Raw genomic sequence first — 27,349 nt, forward strand, 5'->3', positions numbered from 1 at the left:
CTTCTGATTTGCGCGACAGATGCTTTGGATAAGCATTGCCTCGCAATACAGACAGAGGTAGAGTGAAAGAGAGAAACTGGGAGGCACAGAGAGAGAGAGAGAGAGAAAGAAGGAGAGACTAACTGACAGCTTTTTAGCCGATGGCAGGTAGAACTGGTGAGATGCCAGCAACAAAGCCCAACTCCAACACAGGCAATGCTAAGGTGTGCATTAGTTTCAGTGAGGATCTTTGGAACTGTGACCTGCAGCTCCACAATCCAACTTATCCTACAGCACTCAACATTGAAAGTGCCCTCTACCAGGGTCAACTTGGCCTCGAATGAGTACGCATCGCTGCGTTCATAGTGCTGCACACAACAGAAAGGACTTGGGATTGGAGTGTTTTATTGCTGCTCTCAGCGATACATTTTTTTTATGTCGTGAGCAAATGCAAGCAGGAGCGGTGGTGCAGCTGTTCGCTCACTGCGCGATGAACCCGATGACCTGAGTGTGATTTATGGCCACGGTAAACGTCGGCGGTGAGTGATACCTGGACCAGTCCTTCTCCTCTCGTCATCAAGGGGCACTGACCGGCATGGTGAAGTTATGGCCAAATAACCTACCATGGCCGACATTGCGCCGGAATACCTTCACCCAGCGGTGAATTGACAAAGGGCTGAAACAAATTTGCAGGGGATTGCAAGCCACATAGAAAAAAATAGATTCTTTCAGTTCCTTGAATTAGTCACTGTTGCTGAGCAGAGACCAGAGGCTTATAATGCAAAGCAACCAGCAACAGATGGAGGCCAGGGTAAGGAGAATAGGTGAGATTTGATAAGCTTCTTGAATTGATTTGGCTTACGTGATGTTTGAAAGACAGATAAAGGCATGGAGGTGTAATTCTTGAGCTGTGCGGGCAAGGAAAAAGGTGGCATGTTCTATTGTGTCACGAGGCAGCTGTACGCAGCATGGATGAGAGCAGTTGGCAACTCGTGTGGACCACAATTCGAGAAATGAGGGTTCTGATCAAAGCACTCGGCTCCTGAGAGCAACACCAGCTATAGAAGCGTGCTGGCAGTGGTATAACAGAACCCATTTGCTAGTGCCCTCTGCATCAATGGACTTAGAATGACGTGGGTCTTCCAGCAAAGTCATTGCTGTGGGTCCCACACTGACGCCTGAAATAAAGACATATGCATGTAATGGTTCTCTGACTTTGTGGTGTTTCTGCAACACGGCATGTCCAAAATAAACATTCAACAGACTCTTTTGATTTCTGTCCCCTGAATCCAGGGTGTTTAGATGGGTTTTTTTCGAACATGTTTTGTCTTGCAAAAAAATCAGTCAGATTGGCTTGAGCAGCTGGCATTCAGAGCGTGCCACTTACAATAAATTCATTCAGCTTCGCTTAATTTTACATTTTGGCCCCATCTCATACGCTTGCTGACAGCTCTGTCTGCAAGACACACGTTAGGACGCGTTGTATTTTGCGATAAGCAGGCTCATGTATAAAATACACATCTTTAAAATGACCCTCATTAATTTTGGCAGGATTCATTTATGGAGCTTCCTGCAAGGCTCATTAATAATTTGTCTGTTCTATTATTTTAATTACCTGCACCTCGAAATATCTCGGTTAATGCATTGGATTTATTTTCCATTTTAAACGAAAAGTTCTTCATTTGAGATTGTGGCTTATGGGCAGGGCTTTGCAAAGCGATAAAATATATACTCTAATAAAGGGTCTGCTTTGTGGGTAAGTGCTAAAGATATAATTAGTGAGTTTGGCTGTGTAAAGAAACAAAAGCACTGAATAAAAAAATTGCGCTCGTTTTATTTAATTGAAATAAGAATATCAAGGTCAACATTTGTTCTATACTTTTAAATACTGTATAATGGTAAGTCGATAAGCTTTGATGAAAAGCGGTTCCAAAACGTGTTTCAATTTGTGATTTAGACTGTGGATACGTATGTAAGCAAGGTTATATTATATTCTAATTTCATCATAAATTTTGCGGGATAAATGTGACAAAATTAAAACGCGACATGACGCGCCATCTACTTTGCCGGTGCCCTCCATCAGCATTCCCGTGAGGCCCAGGCTCAAGTCCAGGTTGTTTATCATTTATTGTGCCCAATTCCACGACGGCCAGCTGCTGTGTTCATTGACGTCAGTGGCTTCACGCTGCGTAGCGTAAACACATCTGGCTGTTGCCTGATGAAGCTGGTTGTAATTACTGGCGAAACGTCGTACTCAGATTGTAAATGTTGTGGCTTGCCTCTCCAACCCACCGGTTAGTGCTGTACTAGTATACTATACACTACTATACACTACAATATACACTACACTATACACTACACTACTATTACACTACACTACACACTAGTGCTGTACTAGTGCCGAATTGGCCACGTTCTGTTTACGTGACAACAAGCCTTACTAGTTGGCTGTGTAGGGTGGTGGTGGGTTTTAACGACACATTTATATATTTACGCGATCTAACACCAAAAAACTCTTATTATCGTAAACACACCTGCAGATCCTCAGGCTTGCAGAAATTAGAGTGCAGAATGAGATTCACACCACCAGACCGTAGATTGCTTTCCTGTCTGGCCGGCAGTTAGCCGTAGAAGCTACGATAAGGCCCATTGATTTGAGGTTGTGTTCTGCCTTGATCTTGGGCTGTGCATTGAGATTTGCATCTGGGTGCTGAAGCTTGGAAGGAATAAAACAAGATAATTTCCGCCCTGGTGCTTGTAACTCTTTGGTACGAAATGAGGGGTGTTATTATGAATAAATAATAAACGAAGGATTAAACTTGAAAAGGGACAACACCTGTGCAGGTATAAAATACTTGATCCTCAGCTTTAATCAGTAATTTTTTTTATAACTGTACAAGCAGCGGATCCCAATGGGAAAATCGTCTATGTTATGTTTTACTGTATTAAATGGTTGTTAACAAGTGTGTACTATTACAAGAATCATTGCTAACGATATGTGTATCAATGCTTGTTGCCATCAAATTACCATAACATCAAAGACTTTTAATATATTACGTTTCAAGTTAATGTCCCGCTATTTGTATGAATGCCCAGTGGAGAGAATGAGTATAATTAGAGTTACATTATGTACTTGACAAAATACTAACACTAGCCACAAAGCTGTGAACATTGCTGAAATAAATGATAATAAACACAAGATGTCACGTAGATTGTGTATGTATTCATATGCCGCATTGCTGGATAATTTCCAATTCACATGAATTGTAAACATTTTGCCACGCAGTGCTATCCAAAGGACACAGGGCATGGTTGATTCCTTTAGCTCATTTGGCTATTTAAGACTTTCCACACTTTTGTGTATGTATGTATTTTCTCCAAAAATAGTTTTACTAGTTTTTTGTTTGCACCAAAATTAACTTACATTGCCTCCAAAATCAACCCAGGAGTTTGGCTTCGAGTTGAGATATAAATCATCCTCTACACCACTACATATAGCGAGGCCTTTCCATCCAATCAAATGCAGGGGCTTATTATTCCAGGAGATACTACTCCGTGCATGAGTATGTATGCACCTCCGATTAGCACAGTTGGTGTGCAAAAGAAGTTCAACATACATACACACATGTGCCAAAGCCATCTCACCTTAGATTGTCCTCCACACTGACAGAGACGGTGAGTCCATGCATCTAATGTTCATAAATATGTTCGTAGGTTTATAGGAATAATTATAATAATGCTGATTTGTAACGCGCATGATTATCACTTGCCCGAAGGCAGCGGCCCCCGAGGGTACAATATTACAGGGTTATTATGGATGGGCCTACTTTGTAATCATGGTGGTAGTCCCATACACTGAGAAACTCTACACCAAAACGAGCCGAGGAGCTGCCTGGATTTGATCCAGTGCCGAATGGACAGTCATTTTAGTTGCTTTCATTAACATAACAGTGACGTCTGTTGAACATGTTCATCTCTTCTAGATTTGAAGCTTTCGTGACTGCAAGGATTCATATTCTTAGGTTTTTTCGGTAAAGTCATGTAGGTGAAAAATGTAAATTAATAAAAGTAAAAAAAAAATCACGACGTTTCGGAGGCAACACAAGCTTCCGTCTTCAGGTGGAACCGTCACAGCACGATAGCTGTGACTTTACCGAAAAAACCTAAGAATATGTTCATCTCTTGATTTTCAATGGTTTCATCCGGATAACTTCCGGCCAGGTGATTCGGTGCCGCGGTGGCGAGATGTTAACTGCCTCGCCTGATAAACACCTTTTTGTCCTCCCCCCGGACCTCCAATTAGCATGGTTGGCTACGCATGGCGCGAAAGAAGTTCAACATACATACAGTTCAACATACATATGTATAGAGGAGGTCGTGGGTTTGATCCCTCCCCTGACGCCGATTGATTTAGAGTTTACATGTTCTCCTCATGGTTCTCCTCATGGTGGCTAGGAGATGTTAACTACCTCGCCTGGTGTACAGGAGGTCCTGGGTTCGATCCCGATCCTGACGCCTGCTGTACATTTGGAGTTTGCGTGTCTCTCTCTCTCTCTCATCATCATGGTGACTAGGAGATGTTAACTACCTCGCCTGGTGTACAGGAGGTCCTAGGTTCGATCCCGACCCTGACGCCAGCTGTACATTTGGAGTTTGCGTGTCTCTCTCTCTCTCATCATCATGGTGGCTAAAAGATGCTAACCCTCACCTGGTGTACAGGAGGTCCTGGGTTCGATCCCGACCCTGACGCCTGCTGTATATTTGGAGTTTGCGTGTCATTTCCCGTGGTTGCGTGGATTTTTCTCCGGGTCCTTCGATTTTCCCCTCCACGTTTAGAATCAACGTCACCACCACGCGTTTAGAGTATTTGGCTGCTATACATTTGCACGTGCTGAGCCACTTTGTTGCGCTATAATTTTGTGGCCACAGGACAAGTTCAGATATTCGTCACTGGTGTTGACCGTGAGTAGGAATCGAACTCGGGTCGCCGGGTTTGTCGCGCAGCGCGCTAACCACAGTTCTATGCTCTATGTCACTACATACAAATCACAGCACTACATACAGCTTCACCCCACACACACGCATGCCCGTACACACCATTCACTTTCCCCACCACACTCGCACACAACTCACGCAGCCGTTGCATCATTTTTCTTTCCTCCCCTGATAGAGTAGCACCAAAATGGCATTAAAATCGATGAATAATTTGAAGATACGTGTATCAATCTGTGGCAACGAAAACAGCATTGTGCAGTTGAAGCAGTATTGAGTCGTGGCTCATGGGACTTGCCAGCAAACGCAATTATATCACCCGGTGTGTCAGGAGGCATCTATTTAAACCTCTGCCGATAAAATGTATCCATTAACCTCGCAGCACTTTGCTGGGGACTTTCTTCAATCTGATGATGTATGAAATACAATGCTATTATTTAAATACATTCCTACAAATTTTTTTTCCACAAATGTATTCAAGCCTTTAGTTATATATTTACAAATGCATTGACATAAAACACACTGGCGGATGATGTTTTTTTGTCGTTCACTCTCTTTTTTCACCTATTCACTGCGGTTATCTTTTTACTCGCGCTCCCCGCGTGTGCATCGTGTCAACGCATCACGGCCGTTTCGATTTACCCGCGCGTGCGAAAAACCTCGCGATGCAAGCACGCGCTTACTATGTAAAGGTGCGCGTGTGTGCGCGTGTGATTAAAGCGTGGCACCGCGATACCGAGAAACGCAGCCGGCCGTCACGCAGCCAGCTCTTCGTCATCTCACAGACGCAACTGCGTCGGGATTGCTCCGTCTCGCTTTGCTCCGGCGTTGCTCGGCTGCATTCGGGAATTCCGTCGCCTGCCGACGCTGCATCCCCGTGGGACGGCCCCTTCCCATTTTGCAATCAAACTTGCAGATCCTTGGACGAAACGCGCCTTATAAATGTGAATTTTCATGATTATTAAACTACACAGGAGTGTAGTGCTTCTGAGAGAGCTTCTGATTGCAACGCAACAAAGCTTCCTAGTTCGAGAAGCTGCATTTTTGTCAACGGGAGCTCTTGTTTATCTTTTACATGTTTTCCTTTCTCTCCACACGATATGTGGGTTTATTTGAGACGACGTCGGGGAAATTCGCGCGTTCCTTTTGTCCGCCGAACTTTTTTCAGCGCGAGGCGCGTTTTGATGCCATCGGAAAGTTGGCGGGGACTGTGACACAAGGGGCTCGAAGGTAACTCGGGGTAGCAGTTATGAGTAACGAGGCGATTAAACTTTAATGTTGTTTTCCAGACAACATACATCACGCGTAGATCATTTTCAAGGACGTTCACACGAAGATTTATGCCTTTCCTTTATCCCTTTCCTTTTATTACCGCGAGTCACCTGTGCTGGCAGGAGCTGAGCGAGAGGTTTCTGTGTTGGTACCACTGACGAATGGTGTTTTATCACTTTTCCACGTGGCAAGAAAAGCAATAAAAAAAATTGCCGAGTGATTGAACTGCCCAGACATTAAGAACACAAATGGGAATTATCTAAATGTGCTCCATCACTCGTAACTGTATGGGTGTGATTCTTCGTGTTGCAGTGGGCTTGGGCAATTAAAAAGATATTACCACGATGCCCAATCACTAAATATTTCATGCGAAAAATGCAGGTCGCGCTGTGGTTAGAGCTTGGTCCGAGCTCAAAACCGTTGTTCGGAGGTTGACCTTTGCCTATCATTCCCTTGCGGTCGATAATACGCGTACCATCTTCGGGGAAAGACAACGATGACCATCTAAAGTAGAATGGCCTCTGCCAGAAGAATGTGGAATTTCCACCACTAGCTCAGGGCTGTCAATGGAGGCAAAATTCGTCACATTGTTCATTTCAGCAGGAAGTCAGTATTACCTAATCTATGTAAAACCGAATGAATGAATACTTACATTATGATAGGTAAGTAATGATTACAGCCCGTGGTAGAGCAATGGGTATAGACGGTATCTTAATTTAAAAAGGTAACCAAGATACCTTCAATTGCTTTCAATTGTGTGTTCTCGATGTCTCTGCACTAGTATACTGCCCTTTCCTAGATCAAATGTCAGAGTGTATCCCTGCTCAACGGAGCATTGTTCAAGCCCTGAACCAGGGGTGGAAAAATCCGGATGCATTTTACGCTGTGGGCCAGTCTCTCCAAAGGGCACTCAAAGAGAAATGCTGCCAGTCGAAGCCCTAAACAGATTGGTATTCATCAGAGGTGGGACAAAGTCATTGTTATGCAAGTCCAAGTCGAGTCTGAAGTCATCAAATTCATGACTCGAGTCTGACTCGAGTCCAAGTCACATGACTCGAGTCCACACCTCTGGTATTCATCTTCTTGGTTCTTTCGGTAAAGTCACGTAGAAGGGAAATAATAAAATAATAAAACTAAAACATAATAAAATAATTACTTTATTGTGGTTTATTATTTTTATTATTTTATTATTTCCCTTCTACGTGACTTTACCGAAATAATCAAGAAGATGAATCCCTGCAGTCACGAAAGCTTTAAATCCAGATTGGTATTGTTTATTACACTTGAAGATACTTGCACGTGCAGCAGTTTTCTCAAATGAAGCAACAGCAGCAGCAGCAGTAGCACGGTTTGTCATCTTCCCATAGGGCGCTTCGTGCTCACAATGATGATTTGTCCATTAACGGCAACGCCTTGCAATGCCCTTCGCGGGGTTAACTAGAACGGTTGAAACACAATGCTAATTAGGCCCTGCTTAGCAATTAGTGCCTAGTTAGGTATTATATTGATCATTGGATGGGGAAAAAATCTCATTAGCTTGTTTAAAAATACAATGATTGACCTTGGAGAAATAATTCAGCTATAAGGCCACGGCGCAGTGGTTCGTGTGCTGCACTCTGAACCCAACAATCTGAGTTATATTCAGAGCCAGCACTGACATCAGTGGTGTGTGATCTGTGACCTGATCCTGGGCACCCCCTTTCACCAGTCCAACCCTTATGACCAACGAGGCACGAGGAAGCTGGCCCCAGAAGGGGATTCATAAAGGACCATACATCATCATTACTTTTATTAGCCCAGCTGCAAACTGACATTATGACGTAATTAAATATACATAACTGCTGTCTTACCTGGGCGAAACTAAGAAGCAGTATGCGTGTGTATGTGTGTTGGAGAACAACATCCTAACTAAATTGGATTCTTTTCATCACTGGCTGCCCCAATAAGTCTGTTTGCTGCTGGTCAGGTGTTGTGCACAGAGGTGCACTGTTTCACATCTCCCACGTGTGCATTGCTGTAAATTCCCCGTGGAGTTGCGGATTAAGGGGGATCGGCTCACAAATTGGGAAGTCGTGAATTTAAGTTTCGGTCCAGGGTTGATGCAGCCTCTTAGCCCCCGTCGATTCAATAAATAAGCTACTTCTTTGTGTGGGAAATAACAGTGGTCAGCGGAGAGGGGTGGATGACCACCACTGGGGGAATGTGTAATTTGCGCCACTGGCTCAACGGGGATGAGTGCTGCTGCTTCAGGTGCTCATTTAAACAGGCACGTTGACTCGCGCAAGACGAGTGTTGTGCAGTTCAGATGTGTGCTTTGCGCAAAAAAGTATATAATATCCGTGAAATTGCTTGTATTCATTTTGAAATCAGTCTGCCGGAGTAGTAAAGAGTCATTGCTCATAGCAATGATGAGTCCGTAGCCTTTGTAAATATTTGATAACGTTTATACGCGCACACATGTGACCGCTAAATGACAGAAAGAAAATGAAAAATGTCAGAAACCTTGAGACCTGTGGGAGTATTTTGCAGGTTTTTGTGATCCAACACAACACACATGTGCAGCCCTATCTTAATCGATATATGTACATGCACATGCTGCTGTTGCTGCTGCTGCTGAGCTTGTCCGCTGAAGAGCAATCGCATGACACCCATTCTGAAATCCCTCATTGGCTTCCCATTCATCTGCACATTTAACTAGAAAATCCCTCATTGTGTTCACAATCCACAGTGCCTTCTACCGTCTCTGTGATCTCATCTCCCGCTCCAGCAAACAATGCATCCCCATTCAATCTGCTGTCAATCTCTGCACCATGGGGGGGGGGGGGGGTCCCCCCGGTTCTCCACTGCTTGCACTGCTGTCTGTACTTCCAACTTTCACCTTGCTGTAAGTACCAACCATTGTGTAGCGCTCGACTGAAGGCCTATCAATTGCCAATTCCACGTGACTGATCTTATTGGGCCTCCCATCAGATTGCCCACCTGTACATTTATTGTAAGTGTGATCAATAGTTGTATACACATCAGTCTGGCCACGTGGCATCGCAGCGGAGTGCTCAACTTTCAATGATGTCAGATGAGAGATCAAATCCTGATTGGAACTGAACTCAGCCCATCATCCCCCCTCCAGAGTCGATAAAATAGGTACCATTTGGTCACAATTAAAACAAAATAAATTGTGATTATGCATTTGCAGTGGTGCACAAGCGTAATAAAAAAAACTCAAAACATTAATCAATAATACTACCCGACAGAAGAAACAATGTATATTAAGGCAACATTTGAGAAAATGTTGCCTTCATAGCATCATCAATAAAGAAAAGCCATTGGTCAAAATGTCAGCTATTATATAATGTTTCATCTCGGGGGCAGTGGTAAGAATTACATAATCGCATTCACCACTGGTTCAGAATCATCATCAAAGATATGCATCACCCTACATCCCTTTGAACGTGGAGACATATTAACCCTTTTCAGTTCCATATCTGTTTTCTTTATGTATGCATTTCCATGATTCATACTTTATTTCCTTTGGGTTAGATCGTGTATTTATCACGACCAAAATTACGATTCATAATTTGTTTATTTTGGGTTAGATTGTGTCTATGTATAATTACGAATCGTAATAATGTTCGTGAAAAAGCCTACATGTAAAATTATTAATTTCGTTGATGGAATACAGTCTTGAAAAATGGAATAGAGCATAATTAAGAATTCTGATTTAAAGCTTTCGTGACTGCAGGGATTCATATTCCTGGTTATTTCGGTAAAGTGACGTAGAAGGGAAATAATAAAATAATACAAATATTAAACAATAAACAAAGGGGAAAAAAATGCATTGTTTTCTATTTTATTTATTTTATTATTTCCCTTCTACGTGACTTTACCAAAAGAACCAAGCATACATCATCAAGAAGGCAAACAACTACCACTTGCAAATGTGTATAAAAAAAACTCTACGTTTGTCAAAGTGGCTTTAAAATACAAATATATATAATAGGCAACGTTTGGGGCAATAGATGGAGATTCGAAAAGTTAAGGTTGGCAATTAATATGCGGGTGACACGGAAAGAAAGTGGTCGTTTATTCAAGTGTCTGTGGGGTTAAGCGGGTTGCCTGATATCTGCGACAATTTGGAAGGAGAATGACTCAAGAAAACAAGTTAAACTGACAGTTCATTGCGCAGTGATTGGATCACGATTGATATATTTCAGCAGTGGCTGGGTGGGTGATGCAATGTACTTTTGGCTACTAGAGTTTGCAGATACAGGTCGAGAGTGCCTGCTTTAATCAATGTGTTGAGGAGTTCCCAGGACGCACTCGGATACGAAGGTAAGTTGAGGGGCTTTCGCCAAAGGTTTATTACAGACTTTCACTTTACACACAATGGTACACAACTCCCAGGGGTTAGGGGTCCTATGCTGAGTCCTGGCCCCTGCCCGGCTAGCTCCGGTCTCTCTCTCCGTGTCGGATCGGGGACTCTGCCGACTCCACCGACCGGAGAGAGAAGCACCTCTATCGGCTACCACCGGCGGCGTCCTTCCAGACTCACGACTTCGTCCCTCTACACCCTGGTTCCCTCTCAACCCTTCTCACTCGACTCGTCCCCACAGTGACCCCGCTTTCGTCACGGGGTCTCCCGTAAGTACTCCACGAGACGTGACGTCATCGAGCCGCCCAGCGCGCATGACGTCACGTTCTGTGACCTCATCGCACTGGACGGCACACATGGCGTCACGTCCCCATTTTACTCCTCTACAAATGGAAAAGACATCAAGAAGTGGCAGAAGAGGATAAGTAATAAATAAATAATATGAGGCAGATAAGCGTGACGTTATCGCGAGGAAACAGCAGTTAGATACATGGGGGTCCAAGCAGTTTTTTGCATCAGAAGAGCAGAAAGGAGATATCCTTGGAAGATTACCGGTTGAAAGATTGCATGGACGATGAAAAGAGAAAATGGAAGCAAAGAAATATATGGGGGTTCTTGAAGCTCTAAAAGTTGAAAACCTCACGTGCACTTTGACACAAAGATCTTAGCTCACGAGATATTGTTTTTTCACCGCCACTTATTCCCCCCCCCCCCCCTTCATATATTTTTCAGCAGATAGTCATGTAAAATTCACGGTATAGCCGGTAATCCTGATATAGAGGCACAAGCATGATGCATACATAATTGTGTTTGCAGGGCACGAACGGGCACGTTAAAATTGCTTGGCTGTTCGCGGATTGCGTTGATGCAGACTCGCTTTGGCTCGGGATCAGCGTTGGTCCTAATAAAGCAAAAGACAACACTTTTCACGCGCTCGCTCTTGATCATGCAATCACATATCGATACCAGTAAATAATTCAGTTTCTATTCAAGTTGTTAGTGGTGCCTGCTTATAATTCATAAACTCGATGGTGGGTTTGAGGGCTTTGGGCAAACGTGGAAATCGGGTGAGATCCTCGAATTGGAGGGGGCGGCGAGGCAACGCCCATTGGAGTGAGCGCAGAAATAATTTCTCCGAAATGGCTGCTCAATTTTGGGTTGTCGCCTCATGTGCGTGGGCTTTTTCTTCCAGGCAATGCTCACTTCCCCCGTGTGAAACGCTCAACAGGGTACCAGGCCAAACACTCCTGAGATCGAGTCCTGCTAATGAGTGGGGGGGGGGGGGGGGTACCGAAGTAAAATAAAAAATAAAATATCGTTTAAATGTCTGTATGTGGCATTCACGAGGGTATTCTCTTCTGGAACTGATGGTTGATGCAGCCATATGAACATGATTTTCTAATAGAAATACAAATGTATCAATATAAAATTACAATGATAGAATTGGCAATCCTATTAAAAAAATGTGATGTTACCGAGCACTTTGAAAGTGCCCATAATCATGGTCAATCATAAACTCACTTGCTATTTATGATAATAGTAATAATAATGTGAGTCAATCCTGTGAACACGCATCTATGAGTTTTTAAGAGATTGCGTAAAAATCACAAAAGCAGAATATAATGTTTACGGTATGCAATAACACTCCTTTTGATCAAGAACTTGCACTTCCTTAGATTGGTATGAGGTCCTCTGGGATGCGTAAAATCTATGATGAGTAGAGGCATTATTTCTGAAGGGAAGATGCTATAAAGCAGTGGCCATTCCTTGTCTTTGGAAACCGAACAGATTCTGAAAGTGTCTATAAACATTAAGAGTGCATTCTAGATTCGAAGCTTTCGTGACTGCAAGGATTACTCTTAGTTCTTTCGGTAAAGTCACGTAGGTAAAAATCACGACGTTTCGGAGGCAACACAAGAGTGCATGTGTGCAAATGTGCGTGCACATGTCACAGTTCCCAGTCTATGTACTATGATTCCTAGGAACCCCAATTAATTACATGACCATGCACACCAGAGGCCATTGTGATCTGAACCTCACGTGAGATTTCCCCTAGGTCCCTACGTCAGCTCAGCCTAAAGTGATTACATGGTGCGATGCGACCACCAACATTTAGGCTGATTGAACATAGATGGCCAATGAATGTGTGGTTCTGACCATACCTCTCTTTGATGTGCTCGAAAAAGTCCAACCAAATTATGGTCACCCTCCAATGAGCAAGAATGCATTATCCATATTCTTAGGTTTTTTCGGTAAAGTCACGTAGGTAAGACATTAAAATTAATAAAAGTAAAATAGAATAAAAATAAAAATCACGACGTTTCGGAGGCAACACAAGCTTCCGTCTTCAGGTGGAACCGTCACAGCCACGACAGCTGTATCAAAACAACCTAAGAATATGAATCCTTGCAGTCACGAAAGCTTCAAATCTAGAATGCATTATCCATCTTTGCTGGTCACCTTGCGTCCCTTGGTGGAAATTCCATGTTCCTATGTACTGTATGTCTGAACTTCTTTTGCCCCGTACATAGGCAACTGTGCTAATCGGAGGTGTGGGAATGGCAGGAGGAATACAACAAAATCTTGGATGCAGCGCCAGGGCCCAAAAGCCTAAAACATCAAGTGGCCAGCAATAGTGAGGGTGTAATGGTTGAATTAATATTTAAAATATTCCTTGCACTGACCAAAGCTATTAGAAGTTGGAGAAATGGACGATGGGAGGCAATGCCGCATGCCTGGCAGTGCGAGGAAAGCAGCAGAAATAAAAGTGTTGCGACCTGCGGTGTGGTATTTGAGCACAGTATGGATGAGATGAAATAAGCAGTCTGGTGTGCCCAGGGTGTCCTCAAAATGGGTGGAGGAATACATTCGTGAGATGGAGGGGGGTGGGGAATCAACTCCCGACTGGCATTTGAACTCGCAAAATTCCAATTGTGCAGAGGAACTTTGATTTGACAATCCTGTGATCCTGCACTATGTGCCTTGCGTCAAGAGAGCCATATGAGTGTGTAATTAGTTGCAAGTACGATAGTGCAACGGTAGTGCAACGGTTAGCGCGCTGCGCTATGGACCCGGAAACGCAAGTTCAATTGCCGCTCATGGCCAACGCCGGTCACGATTATCTGAACCGGTCATGGGCCTCCCCTAGGTCGACTCAACCTCAAATGAGTACCTGGTGCGGGGTGTGAAAAACATCGCCAATCGGGAGACAAAGGCGGCCGGGCGCGGTGCTGGCCACCCGCTCCCTCGTGTGCCGTGCCGACTTACATGGGCGCTCGCTAACAGCACTTGCCTCAACAGTCTGTTAAGGCTACACGGGAGATATTTGTACTTGTCTTCGTTGTAAGACCAATTTGTACTCCCCCATGCTTGATGCTAATAAAGTGGCACAGTCTCTTGCTGTGCCAGGGCTCTCAATGTGTCTGCTGCAGCTCCACACCTTGCAAATGGTACTTATTTCAAAATGACTTAATTCTTTCGTCAATGGCTGATCATCAATCAGCCTCGTGCTTGTCTGTGTCACTTTTTACGAGGCACACTTGACATCTAACTGGGAAACCAATTACCTGGAAGGAAATTCATCAACATAAATTGCCAATGGTCACACATTGTATCTGTAGCGCTCTATACACATTTCAATTGTAATTAATTACAATGAAGGTTTCCATTGGCTAGCTTGCAAGAATTTACCAATCTAATGTTGAAACTTTGTTTGATATGCTTTATAATTACTTTATGTTAATATGTGACAATAACTCTCTACGCCATTCTATGTATTGGCATGATTTGAGGTTACGATTCTATTCTGGGATTGTTTATTTTTCGTCCAATCTGTACTGGTTCATTGAATTTCCTAAGCTTAAATTTAGCTAAATTATAGTGCAATGCCAAACTTAACATGATAGTGGCTTATTTTTTATTTATTTCTAAAGCCATTGTTGAAAGGGATGAGATGCCAAACTAGCCAGCATAACAATTCTAAGCTATAAATCGGTCTTCATGATGAGTAAAATGTTACGCACATTTGGACACACATGTAACCATTAGGCAGTGCTCAATCGCATTACCAGTCATCCATTGGTGGAAATAAAAAAATATCATTACAACTACAACAACCGCCAACAACAACCGCCATTCGCCACTAAGTGGGGTGACATCACCACGACGCTCGTGCCAGGCCATGTGCACTTTAAGGCCACGTGAAATGTCGAACGCCCGCTGGCAGGAGGTCACGGGACAGACCCAAGTGCCATGGGTTGACTGACCGATGCACAACCTGTGCCCCCTACTCTCACCTTGACACAACCACTGATGACATCCCACAAAATTATATTCCTTTTATTATTCCCAGTTGGGAGGTTGCCAATCAATGTTTGACCAGGATTTGAATTGACATCCTTCTGAATGTGAGGCAAATTCTCAAGTCATAGCCGGGTATAAATATGCAGTGCAATGGCTGCATATTCGACTCACTGCAGGACTGAGATAGAGGCAGATGTGGGAAAAGGTTGGATGAATTATACAATGGATGTGGTTGGTTAATTCTTTCGGGTGGATATGTGAAGGTCGGATATGCAGCATTGTACTATCATGTTAAAATAATTATTTTCTAGCAGAGTACTGTGTATCAAGCATACAGAGGTAAAAAAAAACCTGGTTTGTGACAACGTATTAAAATAAGCAACTAAATATGTTTGGCTTTGTGTAAAAATGTGCAGCTATTTTTGAAAATGACGGGCTGTCGTACATTGTGTACACATTAAAATGCGAATTCGCATAACTCCGCGGAATCCATTCCCGATACTTTTGATGAATTTCTCGTGTTATTACATCCAAACCAGTGGAGTCTAGCTCGCAATAATTGAAATATAAATTAAACTGCAGCTCGCAGGACTGGGCAGTCTGTGGACCTCACCGTGAGCGGGAAAATTAAGTTGCGAGATTCTTTTAGCAATCCCCGTGAACAAAAATAAATCTCGAGCATCGCTTTTTATTCCACAAAGCTCAGCTACAAAGAAAAACATGCTTATTCGTTTCACATAATTGTTTATACACATTATGATTACTAATACTGATTGGACTTTTATTTGCGGAGGAAATGTGCTTCTTGCAATCGTGTTGGGTCGCCGTGTGCTTCAGAGAGCGTACACGAGGTGTGCCACCAGTGTGGGCATAGAGGTTACCGCTGTTCAATTTCGATTTAAAGCTTTCGTGACTGCAGGGATTCATATTCTTGGTTCTTTCGGTAAAGTCACGTAGAAGGGAAATAATAAAATAATAATAAAACATAATAGAAATAATATTCTCACGACGTTTCGGCCACAACGCAAGCAGCCGTCTTCAGTTTTAGTTTAGGTTGGAAGCTCCTATTTTAAATATTTGTCGAATACATTGTGAAGCGGTTTTTTGGTTGTAAATATAATACGAGAGTGTCAATGACCTCCGATATAGTGTGGCTGCGAAAGAGGTTCTCCATCCAAACATACGACAGATATAGTGAGTTATTGTTATTCTTGGTTCTTTCGGTAAAGTCACGTAGAAGGGAAATAATAAAATAACAAAAATTTAACATAATAAAAAATAAAATTCTCACGACGTTTCGGCCACAACACAAGCAGCCGTCCTCAGGTGAAGAACAGGGCTGTCGGAAAGACAGGGCTCCAAATGAACACTGCTAAGCTTGGCAGCGTATTTTAAGCTGGGTGGGAGGAGCAGAGCGCCTTGACAAAGGAGTTTGATTATATTGATGTAGTTAATATTTAGTTTTTTCACATCGGTGTATTGTATGGTAGTAGGGTAGTTGTAGTTCTTTAGCGCCAATATGCTAAATTCCTCTGTTGATATGTATTGTATTATTTCCCTTCTACGTGACAATACCGAAAGAACCAAGAATATGTTACCGCTGTTCTGACACGAGGTAGTGCACCGCTACCTGAGAGAGTTTTTCTTCTTGTATTGTTGGGAACAAAATTTGATGAAAATTGGAGAGAAATATCAAAAGAGTAAAAGCTTTGAAATAGCAAAAAACGAAAGAGTTCAAATCCTGGATAGTAGTTGACTCATAATCCCTTCAGGGGTGATAAAGCAATTACCATGTACATGGAAGTCAGTAGTATTCATGATTGATAAACTGGTCCTCGTCACAAGAATGTTGAATTTCCTCTCATGGGCTCAAGCCTCCGATGATGATGAGTGATCTCCCAGTCCTTATTTGAGCAGGGATAAAGTTTGACTTTTGTGACCAAGTATTTTCTTTTTAAAGTTGTTTCTAAACTATATGACTACTTTTTTTATAACACAGAAACCCGTGCAAACATGTGCTAGCACACAGACCCAAACTTAGGAAATCTTTTTTTTCCATCAAAAACCTGTGTTGTTCATCCAAAGTCTATATTTTATAGAACAGTTGTGGAGGGAGCTGATACACTGTGGTTAACACACTACGCTCTTAACCCAGCAAAACTGAGTTCGATTCCTGGCCACGGCTCACATTGATGGCGAGTGACATCTGAACTGGTCCTTCACCAATCTGCATTGACAAGTGTGGTGAAGTATGGAAAAACAACTACCGTGATTGAAATTACATGTTGAGACTTTTATCCACCAGTGGCTTGACAATAGGACTGTACATTACATAGTTTTAACTGTCACACTGAGAGTAAACATAAGGGAAGTCAATACAATTCCAATTGAATAGCTCAGATTCTAAGTCATGTGACACTGGTATTTGTACCATGTGGACATGCCAAGAAAGTAATTGTAAAGGGATATATCATCTGAAATATGTATTATTCCATGGTGATGTACTTATAATAATACAACTCCACAGGTTCATAAATAATAATACTGTGGCTTTAAAAGTAAATAAATATGTATAATATGCAACGTATTGGGCAATGACCCTTCTGCGTAAAATATAAATTGAGAGGCCTGAGAGGGAGAGAGAAAGTGGACATTAGGGTCGGAGACTGCCCTTCACACCAATGGACTTGATGAGAATTCAACTTAAGAACATTTGTTCTTGAATACCAATGTTTCATCTTCTTGGTTCTTTCGGTAAAGTCACGTAGAAGGGAAGTAATAAAATAATAAAAATAAAACATAATAAAACAAAACAATGAATAGGTACATAATAGAGGCTGTTGAGTAGCAGACAAATCCTTAAAAATTATTACTCAATAAACGAATTTATATTAAGAGTAAATTTCCAATATGTTGCTGGCAGATTGCATTGTGGGAAGATTTCTTCCATACACGTGGGTCAGCGATCGATTTTCTGTGCTAACTTCCCTTTGCCATCTCTGCAGGTATAGGTGTGTCATGCACACACGATGGTGTCTGTGTAATCCGACGAGTCCATCTCTACATTTATTTACCAAAGCTTCATGCCAAGGCTGTGAAATACAAAATCAACACGTATTCAAATATGATTTGACGTGATTTTCTAGAGAAAAATGTAAACCCATCATTTCTCTGACAAGCAACACCAATTTGTTCAGGTGGTTTAAAAATATATTTTTAAACGAGTAAATCAGTAGGTTATTGTTACTTATTTGTGGTCACAGTTTTACTTCATCAAAATGCATCTGCAAAATTCTCCCAAAAAGCATTTCTCATCCCATGTGGTTTCCCATAAATTTCTAAAATTGCTTTTAAATGGCTTCGTGAAACAGCAGTCTATTCAGACTCAAAATCTTTAAAATGCACAATGGTCCGCTAAAGATTTCTCAAGTGGCTTCTGCCAAATTTGGCTGATTAACGTAATTGAATGCTGGCCGGTCACCAGCACATTTTCATTAGTCGCATTAGGTGCACCTGACGTAGAAGAACTGGGGAAATCTGTTTCAGGTTGCTGTCGTGCACATGGCCCAGGTCAAATGAACCTTATGGCGGGACCCCGGGGTCCCGAATAAACAGAAGTCAAAATCGCAATTCATTCATTTATTTTTGGCGACTCCGTCCCACCGTGCACATAAACGCCGCGACCCACCTGGCGCGGATCATTCTGTTGTCATGTCGTGTCGTCCAAGCGCAGCAGCGAGGACGAATGCACAGAAGAGCTGAACAAGCGAATGCACTACATGCTCGGGTATGGGCAGGATCACAAGTCTCATCTAAAGCTGCTCAAACTGCCTACACGACTCAAGTCCTTTATTTGTCATAACGGTTTGCATACTAAAGTGAAACTGCTCTCTTATCTTCATTATTATTTGTGACCTACCAATGTCTGCAGACCAGGATCAATCCATGACAATCCTATTACCTGCAGATATTTAACAAATGAGATGTGTTGCACCGTTAAATCCTGCTGTTTGATACTTCTCTTGTCTGTATGCATCTGTGCAGATGTTTTTTTTGCGGTTAAGCCATAATCCCCACATACCGCTCGTATCAATGCGGATAAGAGGAGCGGCGACCCACTACTCTGTAGAGTAACATTGGTATGAACGCTTGTTACAATATGAACAGCGCATTGAAAACGCGTACTATTTTATGTACTGCTTACAAAGTGTGTTCACAAATCCACACTGAGAAACACATTGATTGATAGAGGGGTGTAAATAATTTTTTCGATAGTGTATTTAAATAGAGATACTGCAGGTAAATCGTTTTCAGTTTTAAAGGGATTGTTTAACAAGACAACACTTGCCACCATCCTTCAAACCCATTGGTGAAAAGAGCAAAGTTTTTGTTTACATTCTAATATCATGTTTCTGCGAGAACCGGGGGGCTTATGGGTCCCCGGGGTCCCGCCATAAGGTTCAAATATGTACTCTGCGGAATTAAGGCAGGCGCAGCATAAGGGCAAGAAAGCCCCAATTATTAAAAAAAATAGCAAGATTAACGGGCTCAAACAGCCACTGGTAATGAGTCAAGTCCCAGGACTGAAGACTGTGATCTTGCTGCTGGGTATAAGAGATACCAGGCCCTCAAACAGTGAAGAGTCTTGACGTCAGGCCCTTGAATTCCATGCCATCGATCTCCGTCGCTTATATAATCAGCCTCCTCCTGTGGCTATCGAGGATTCAGGTCTCTTTCCTTTAATGTTTTTGAGGCATGCTACAAGATCTTGCTTAACAAGTAACATGAAAATATTGTGTACTGGTCAGAAACTAGAAATATATCTGGACACAATTAAACCGTTGAATGCATCACAGCTCACCTATGCTGGTTGACCAAGACTGCTCCTATGCATGCAGGGGTAATGGGCAGTGACACGTCCCAGCGGCAATGCATTAGTCACTTGTCGGAGAGGTTCACAGTTCAAATTCAGTGGTTGCCCTGATTAACACTGTGGGTGCATTCATCATGAAAATGCATGCTGTCTGTCAACGTCATGGTCCAAATTTGTCAAATGTGAAAACTTACCTACAAACTACTCAATAGGGATTACACGTAGCAATATTTTCCCCCGACTGTGAAACCTTGGCAGGACCCTCCTCAAACAGTCATGAAAGTCAGTGAAGCTTTCCTCGGTAAACAAGTGCCGTCATACTAATGTGTAGACAACCATGGCTATAAGCTATACACAGCCTAGAGGATTTCACAAAAACATTTCATTTTATTGCTGCATTTGTTGACGTTTGCAATACAGCCCACTTGTGTGATTGCATGAGGTAATCTTGTGCACTGATTTTTATTTATTCATCTCATATACCGTACGAATTAGAATGTTACATTTTCTTTACCGGTGACTATGTTTCTCATCCATGTATCATCATATGTAAAATCCAATTATTGCAAATGTTCTTCTCATGTTTAGTTTGTTGTCCTTCCCCCGCACCTCCGATTAACACGGTTGGATACGTACGGTGCGAAATAAGTTCAACATACACATGTGCATTCTTTAAGCACGTTGGTGCGTCGCTTTTAATGATCAAATCAGATTTCCAAAAGCGCCTCACCTTGCTCTCGCTCACCTCTCTATGCCGTCAGTTGTATCCCAGTCTGCCTCTACGAATAGCAATTCAGTGGCCAACCAACAATGTGAATGAGCTGAATACCAAAAACTATTATGCCTAGCTTTAGTAAAATATTTAACAAAACGATTATTAAATGGACATTGAGGCAATCAATATATCTCTCGCAAAACAAGTCTTTCAGTTTAGAAAGTACAGCAATTCTAAAATACAATTGAATGTATGAAGTAGCAAAACATATAAATAAATCAGGATTAAGGGAGGGAAATACGCTCCCACCAAGGCAATTTACAACATTATTAGACACTTTACAAGCATTGAATGAAATAAATTAAGGTATGGCTCCCCTGTGCATGGGGATATTATTGTGTAATTCCCTAATATTCATGAGTTTTCTCCTAAATTCAAAAATACTAAATTGACCAAACATACCGAGTGAGGCTTCCCTGAGTAAATAAAGCACTATAATTATGCAACTTTATTTATTCCAATTTTCATTTGAGTCAAAGTTGGTAATTTTCTATCAATTCATACTGTGCTCATCGATGCTGATGCGCTCGGCTGAAACCATAATTATGATTTTCGTAAGCCTGCAATTAGTGGTAGTGGTGATTTTTTTCGTAATTAAAGTTGCAGCAGCAAATTTCAATGCACAACAAAGGTCAGGCATGACTAGTGCCCCTTGCTGATCAACAATTGCCAGATTAATTAGTTGGCTCGTGTGCATTCTGTTGCACATTGCACACTGGATTACACTGTGTGAATTTAGCTGTGTGTGGGTAGCATTGGTTCCTATTCATTTGAGGTCGACACGGTAGCGAGATGTTAACTACCTCGCCTGGTATGCAGGAGGTCGGGGGTTCGATCTCGACCATGACGCCTGTCTGTTTGCGTGTCTCTCTCCCGGTGTTCGCGTGGATTCTTCTCCAGGTCCTCCGATTCCCCCCCCCCCCCCCCCCCCACATTTAGAATCAACATCACGCGTTTCGAGTATTTGGCCGCTCTACATTTCCACGTGACAAGCCACTTCGTTGAGCTATCATTTGTGGCCAGGTCTCTTCTGAAAAATAACTATATAGCTCAGTTGGCCCTACTTGGTAAACAATTATAAATAACGCAGCTTAAATATACGCTGCCAAGCTTGGCGGTGTTCATTCAGACGCTGTCTTTCCGACAGACCTGTTCTTCACCTGAGGACGGCTGCTTGCGTTGTGGCTGAAACGTCGTGAGAATTGAATTATTTTATTATGTTTCATTTTTATTGTTTTATTATCTCCCTTCTCCGTGACTTTACCGAAAGAACCAAGAAGACGAATCCCTGCAGTCACGAAAGCTTTAAATCGAAATTCAATTGTAAATAGTTTAGTTTTAATTTAATTTAGAATGTGTTCAACGTATACATTACTTCAACACAATTTCGTGATAATTCGTACATTTGGTGTCCGCACCATTATCATAGCAGAAGCTATTCACGAAGGTCAAATGTTTCACACATGGGCATAGTCTGCTTTGTGGGCTTCATGAAATTAATACTTTGTGTGGGTAAGTTTCAAATTTGGAAGGTGAAGTATGTTATGATCATTGTTGGCGTTGTCCATTATCAATCGTCAGTCTTCATTGACATTGCTGTGCTCACTGGCATTGGCATCAAGACAGACATAATCATGATTTAAAGCTTTCGTGACTGCAGGGATTCATATTTTTGGTTCTTTCGGTAAAGTCACGTAGAAGGGAAACAATAAAATAATACAAATATAAAACAATAAAATTTTTTAATTTTCTTGCTGTGGATTTCACAAGAAAATGATGATGATTGCTTGTGTTGCAGTCGAAACGTCGTGAGAATTTTATTGTTTTATATTTTTTTATTTTATTGTTTCCCTTCTACGTGACTTTTCCGAAAGAATCAAGAATATAGACATAATCACGTCAATCATGATTGTCATCATCATCCTAGAAATGTCAGTCAATCATTATTCATTAAGTCTTGGCTTGAAAACCCCACTCCATTTTTTTTTAATGGCCTGCCCTCTCTCTACATCTTTATCTTGCCTCTTTAGTCTTTCTCTCCCTGGTTAATGCTGACTCGGTTTACTCATTTACAGACACGGCACTCTGAAATCCATCGATTCAAGGCACCTTAAAAATCTAAATCATTATCATTGTTCTTCATAAATGTGGGTGGAGAATTACATTTCCAGTTGGGGACGACCCGTCCTATCATCATTTAAGGGTTCACTGCATCTTTACCACTGTTATGAACAGTGGTCATTGTTCCGGATATATTTCTCTATGTCATAGGAATGTGGAGTTTCCACCACTGCCTTCTACCTACTAAGAGAGATCAGAACCTCTCCTTGCTTGTTTTCGGGCTTGGGGGATGGAGTCAACCTGAATAAATGCTTCTGCATTTTGGCTTAGCTTTCTCTCCGCAAGACTGTGTTGTTCCATCCACCCTTTGGTCATCTCTCACGAATGTATTCCGTCTGCTGTTCCATCATTGGTTTTGGCCACCAGAGGCTATCCATTGCAGGCTTATACAAATCAAACGGTGTACAATCATGCACCATTGCATTCCTCTGGCTACTAGCCCCTTCCCATATCACCCTAAGGTGTCCTTTCCTACGAATCAAACAATATCATTGTTCTTTTTTTGTTTTAATATCATTCATCCTTGAAAATGCATTATGCCGTTCAACTGTTTCAATATTCAAGACTAAGCTTTAAAATTTATTTCACCTATCAACCACTCTTGACTGCCCGCTGTCCAAACCCCCAAGTGTTCTATAAAATAAAGATGATGACAATTTGTTTTTATATTTCTCGTTTTTTTCTCGGTTTTTTTTGCATGGCAAATTATGAAAGCTAGCATGACACATTTACTCTACCCGTCGAGCGAAATATTTGTCCGCGCGTGAAAATGATGGTACTTATTAGGCATGAAACTTCACGATGAACAGAAAGCTTCATAAGGTGTTAATTTGTGTGCGTGCATGTGCTAAAATAGCCGACGGAAAGACACTGCCAGTAGGAACCAGTTTGCGGAGGCTTATTTCCCCCTCCCCCATAAGAATCAGTTCATAAGAACATTTACAAACAAAATTCATTCCATTAGGTTGGCGTTATTGGCGGAGCATAGGACACATGTTCAGATAGAAGGCGAGTTCAAATCCCCGCCAGGGGATTACTCACACCCTTTATTTCTCTGGGCTCAGTAAAATGAGCACCACTTTGTTGGAAATTAAGCAGTACTGAGAATAGGTTTTCCCCTTTTTTCTGGCAACCAACACGTGTTAAGATGTTAAAACAGCAAACTGAAACATTTTACAAGGAATCATGTCTGCATTAACCACAACACTTGTGGTCAGAATGCAAACAAAAAACATACTCTGATAATATATGCATTGTCCTTGAAACTGATTGGTCCACACCAGAAACAGCTTTCTTTTGAGCCTCGTCTCAAAACGGTGTTAGACCAGAGGACGCTAAAAGGCATACAGCACAAAGACAATTCACTCTGAGTAATGAGAGCTCGGGGTGAGCAGCTACATCATGGGACCTCCTTTGCCAGGACCTGGCTCGGCAATGGGCATTGGTCTGCCAGTAGGGGGATATGATTGCGACTACGCGAGTCATTTGTCGGTAAATTTGAACTTCTATTCTGGGGGGCTGGGGGGAACTGGGAGAACTCAGAGAGAAAGCACGTACAGAACAGGGGGAGAACATGCCAACTCCACACCTCGGACTTTCTTGCTGTGAGGTGCAAGCATTGTCACTGCACGAAGCTACTGCCCTACATGATGCTGTACCATGATTCACGTGTGTTGTTCTGTTTATGTCATTCAGTGCTGCAACGCGCTCGTCTGGCTTGACCACCTGAATGTGAAATTGCAGTTGCTGCTCTGCTTGCACATCAGCCGTACGGAAGAAGAAGAAGTGCCGCTCTATTAAAAATGTTTTACATTCATGCATTATGCACGTGAAGAAAAAATGCTACGTCCTTAGTTTTTGTAATGGGTTTTCTGATGTATATGCGTACATAGTGGTGCACGTGTGTGTATGAGCGTGTAAATTTACATTAAATATGTGGAGCAGATTAGAGCTGTGGTGGTTTGAAGGGATGTGATGATGCATCGATTCATTGATTAATATCGATTGTTATGCTCATGAAACAGCCATTAAATTCTGTGTTTAAGAATACATATTTTCTTAATGTGTATATTTAGCATGTAATGGGTTGCCACAGGAGGCCCAGATTCATTACGTAAAGAAATCATGTTTTTCGTGTTGAATTATGACCCTGAAAATTAACAATTACAATCGCTATCGGCTGTTGGAATGTACAACTGTATAGTCAACCTACCCAGGTTTGGTTTCAGGCCATGTTCGTCACCATTAGTAGTTGTTAGCTGAATCTTACCTGGGTCTATCCTAGGTTTACAGATATTTAAATGATACAGTGAAATATCTACAATGAGGAAATGAGCGATAGCTGGCCACTCTGCTAACCCAGGCATTCAAGTTCTCGGAATACTTATTTTCATTTTGCTTATCTTGCAGTTGTTAAACTTTGCATTCTACAGAAATTATTTAACCAGTGATGCTTGACAAAAGACAAACAAGCATTCAAATAGGGAAAAATTGGTAATGTTATACTTTTGTAAAAAAAAACAGCAGAATGTAACATCAATATATTTTAAGCGTGCAGCTTTTTTGACAAGAATTGTTTTTTTTTTCCTGAATAGCCTAACTGATGAATGCGAAGCAGGTAACGTTCCCTTATAAATGTCACGGTCGTGAGTGGGGATTTTGCCGAGCAAAAATCCAGCCGTGTCAGCTGCTGATTTATCACAACTAATAACTACGCAACGGCAGAGGCTGGTGGTGTGCGTGACGCATACGTAGCTGGCTGCTCATGTACAGAGAGAGCCCTGGCAGCGTTGATCTGGGCCCTGCAGGGAAATGAAAATAAGTTTTGCCACCACACGAGTTTGATGGCTTTAGCCCCAGTTTTGGAGCTCTGTTGTGCTTTCTTTAAAAACGAAGCAATGCAGCCACTGTTTCACTTAATCTCAGGGGCTCAATCTTCCTGTAAGCACGAGCAAGCTTGAATTGTTGTCTAAGCAATCTTGTAAAATAAGGAAACTATTTACAGCCTGTGTAGCCTTACCATGGTATGTCCATTCCAGGAAGATGGAAGCAACAACTTGAACAAATGAATGTGTTGGTTATGTAATGCCATATATACGCATATGTATGCCTTAACTGGGCAAGCCAATAAGGATGACATAGGTAATAAAAAAGCATTACGTCAATGTAAAAATTGTCATGGCCGTACTGTGTTTGTGGATGGGTTTTGCTTATAACGTCTTATAACAGGCCACACTCGGCTGATGAGATTAGGAAAAGTCAAAACCAGGTTTTTTTTGTTCCAGAGAGCTTGTTGATTGATGTGCTATTTTTATTATTATTTTATTTTGGTGGATAAGCAGATGCTATATGACGATCGCTTGTGTTGTGATCGAAACGTCGTAGTTTTTAGTTATTTTTTGTTATTTTCTTTGAACCGATCTCCGTGACTTTACCGAAAGACCCAAATAATATGCCTCTTGTCTGTAGCCATATCACCCGTGAACTCTTCATCAAAGTAACCTGGAAGTAGTGGTAAATTACACCCCTCTATTGATGTGAATAAAACACATATGACCGTAACATTTAACAAATGCCTTCTCTTAGCTTGAACATACATATAGAAACAAGGAGGCTAAAGTACATATAGCTCGAGAAAAGGCCATTCCGAGACTGCAGGGGGAAAAAGGAGTGACCTCTCAATGTCAGAGATAAGAGGGCGCCGTGTTTGTGGGGTGACTGAGATATGAAATCAGAGTGACTATACAATTTGGTACAAACGCTTTCGTGAATAATGACAAGGTTTCATGTACACACACGCTGATGAATGGGAAGGCACTGGAGAAAGTTGAATTCTGCGTGTTTTTTTCATAAGGTGGAAGGAAGCATGTTATCAGCAGTCCATGTCACTTAGAGTTTATTCGCCGTGTTAACCATGTGTTGCAAAATTGTTTAAATCATCCCTCCATTTCAATAGGAGCACACGTAATGTGAAACCCATACCCTTTACACTAAATTTCCCCCAAAATAACACGTGTATATCTCACACAATGGAGAGTTAATGTATATGTTAAGGCTAAATATTTATCAGTTGTATTTCTTGAATGCTTGGTCGTGTTTCATTGTGCAGACACTAACATAAGTGGGGGGTAACTTTAAGCGAAAAAACTAAATCGGCAAATTCTAAAAGCCAACTCTTAAATCTTGGAGCACGTCTGTTCGGCAGGATGCAGCGGCGTATTGGCTGCATGGGCTACTTACGGAGATTCATCAACAGCTTCTCTGCAGAATCCCTTATGGCGTTCTCACTTAATTGGCGAAATAAATACAAATTGCCAGATGGTAGCATTGACTGTGGAGATGGTACACGGTGTCTTTGCAGCAGCTACTCCTGTTCAAATTTACACGATAATTTAAAAATTTACATTTACATTTTATTCATACTCCTTTGATTGTGATGGAGGCAGAGAGAGGCAATGTAGGCAAGGGGTAGCCAAACAGGATAAAGAGTGGTGAAACAACGGCTTGCGTGAGAGTGAAGTGGATTACATATCCGCACCCTGATTCTGGAGGTCTTTAGCGACCAGTGGCAACATCGACCTGCTCAAATGAACACTGCTTATTAATCCACTTGGTGATTATTCCATTACCTATTAAACCATCATTCAATCTGAACATTCATTTTCCG

The 27,349-nt window shown here is 41.9% G+C and overlaps 1 protein-coding gene across 2 annotated transcripts in view; it reads left to right on the plus strand.

Annotated features, from left to right (window-relative positions):
- The window catches only part of LOC133344607 (protein PALS2-like), a 220,602-nt gene that overhangs the window by 71,895 nt on the left and 121,358 nt on the right, over window positions 1–27,349 (plus strand). The gene's annotated exons all lie outside the window — the stretch shown is intronic.

This window comes from Lethenteron reissneri, chromosome 20 (assembly GCF_015708825.2).
Source record: "Lethenteron reissneri isolate LAM-NWPU_2019-01 chromosome 20, ASM1570882v1, whole genome shotgun sequence".
NCBI lineage: Eukaryota > Metazoa > Chordata > Hyperoartia > Petromyzontiformes > Petromyzontidae > Lethenteron > Lethenteron reissneri.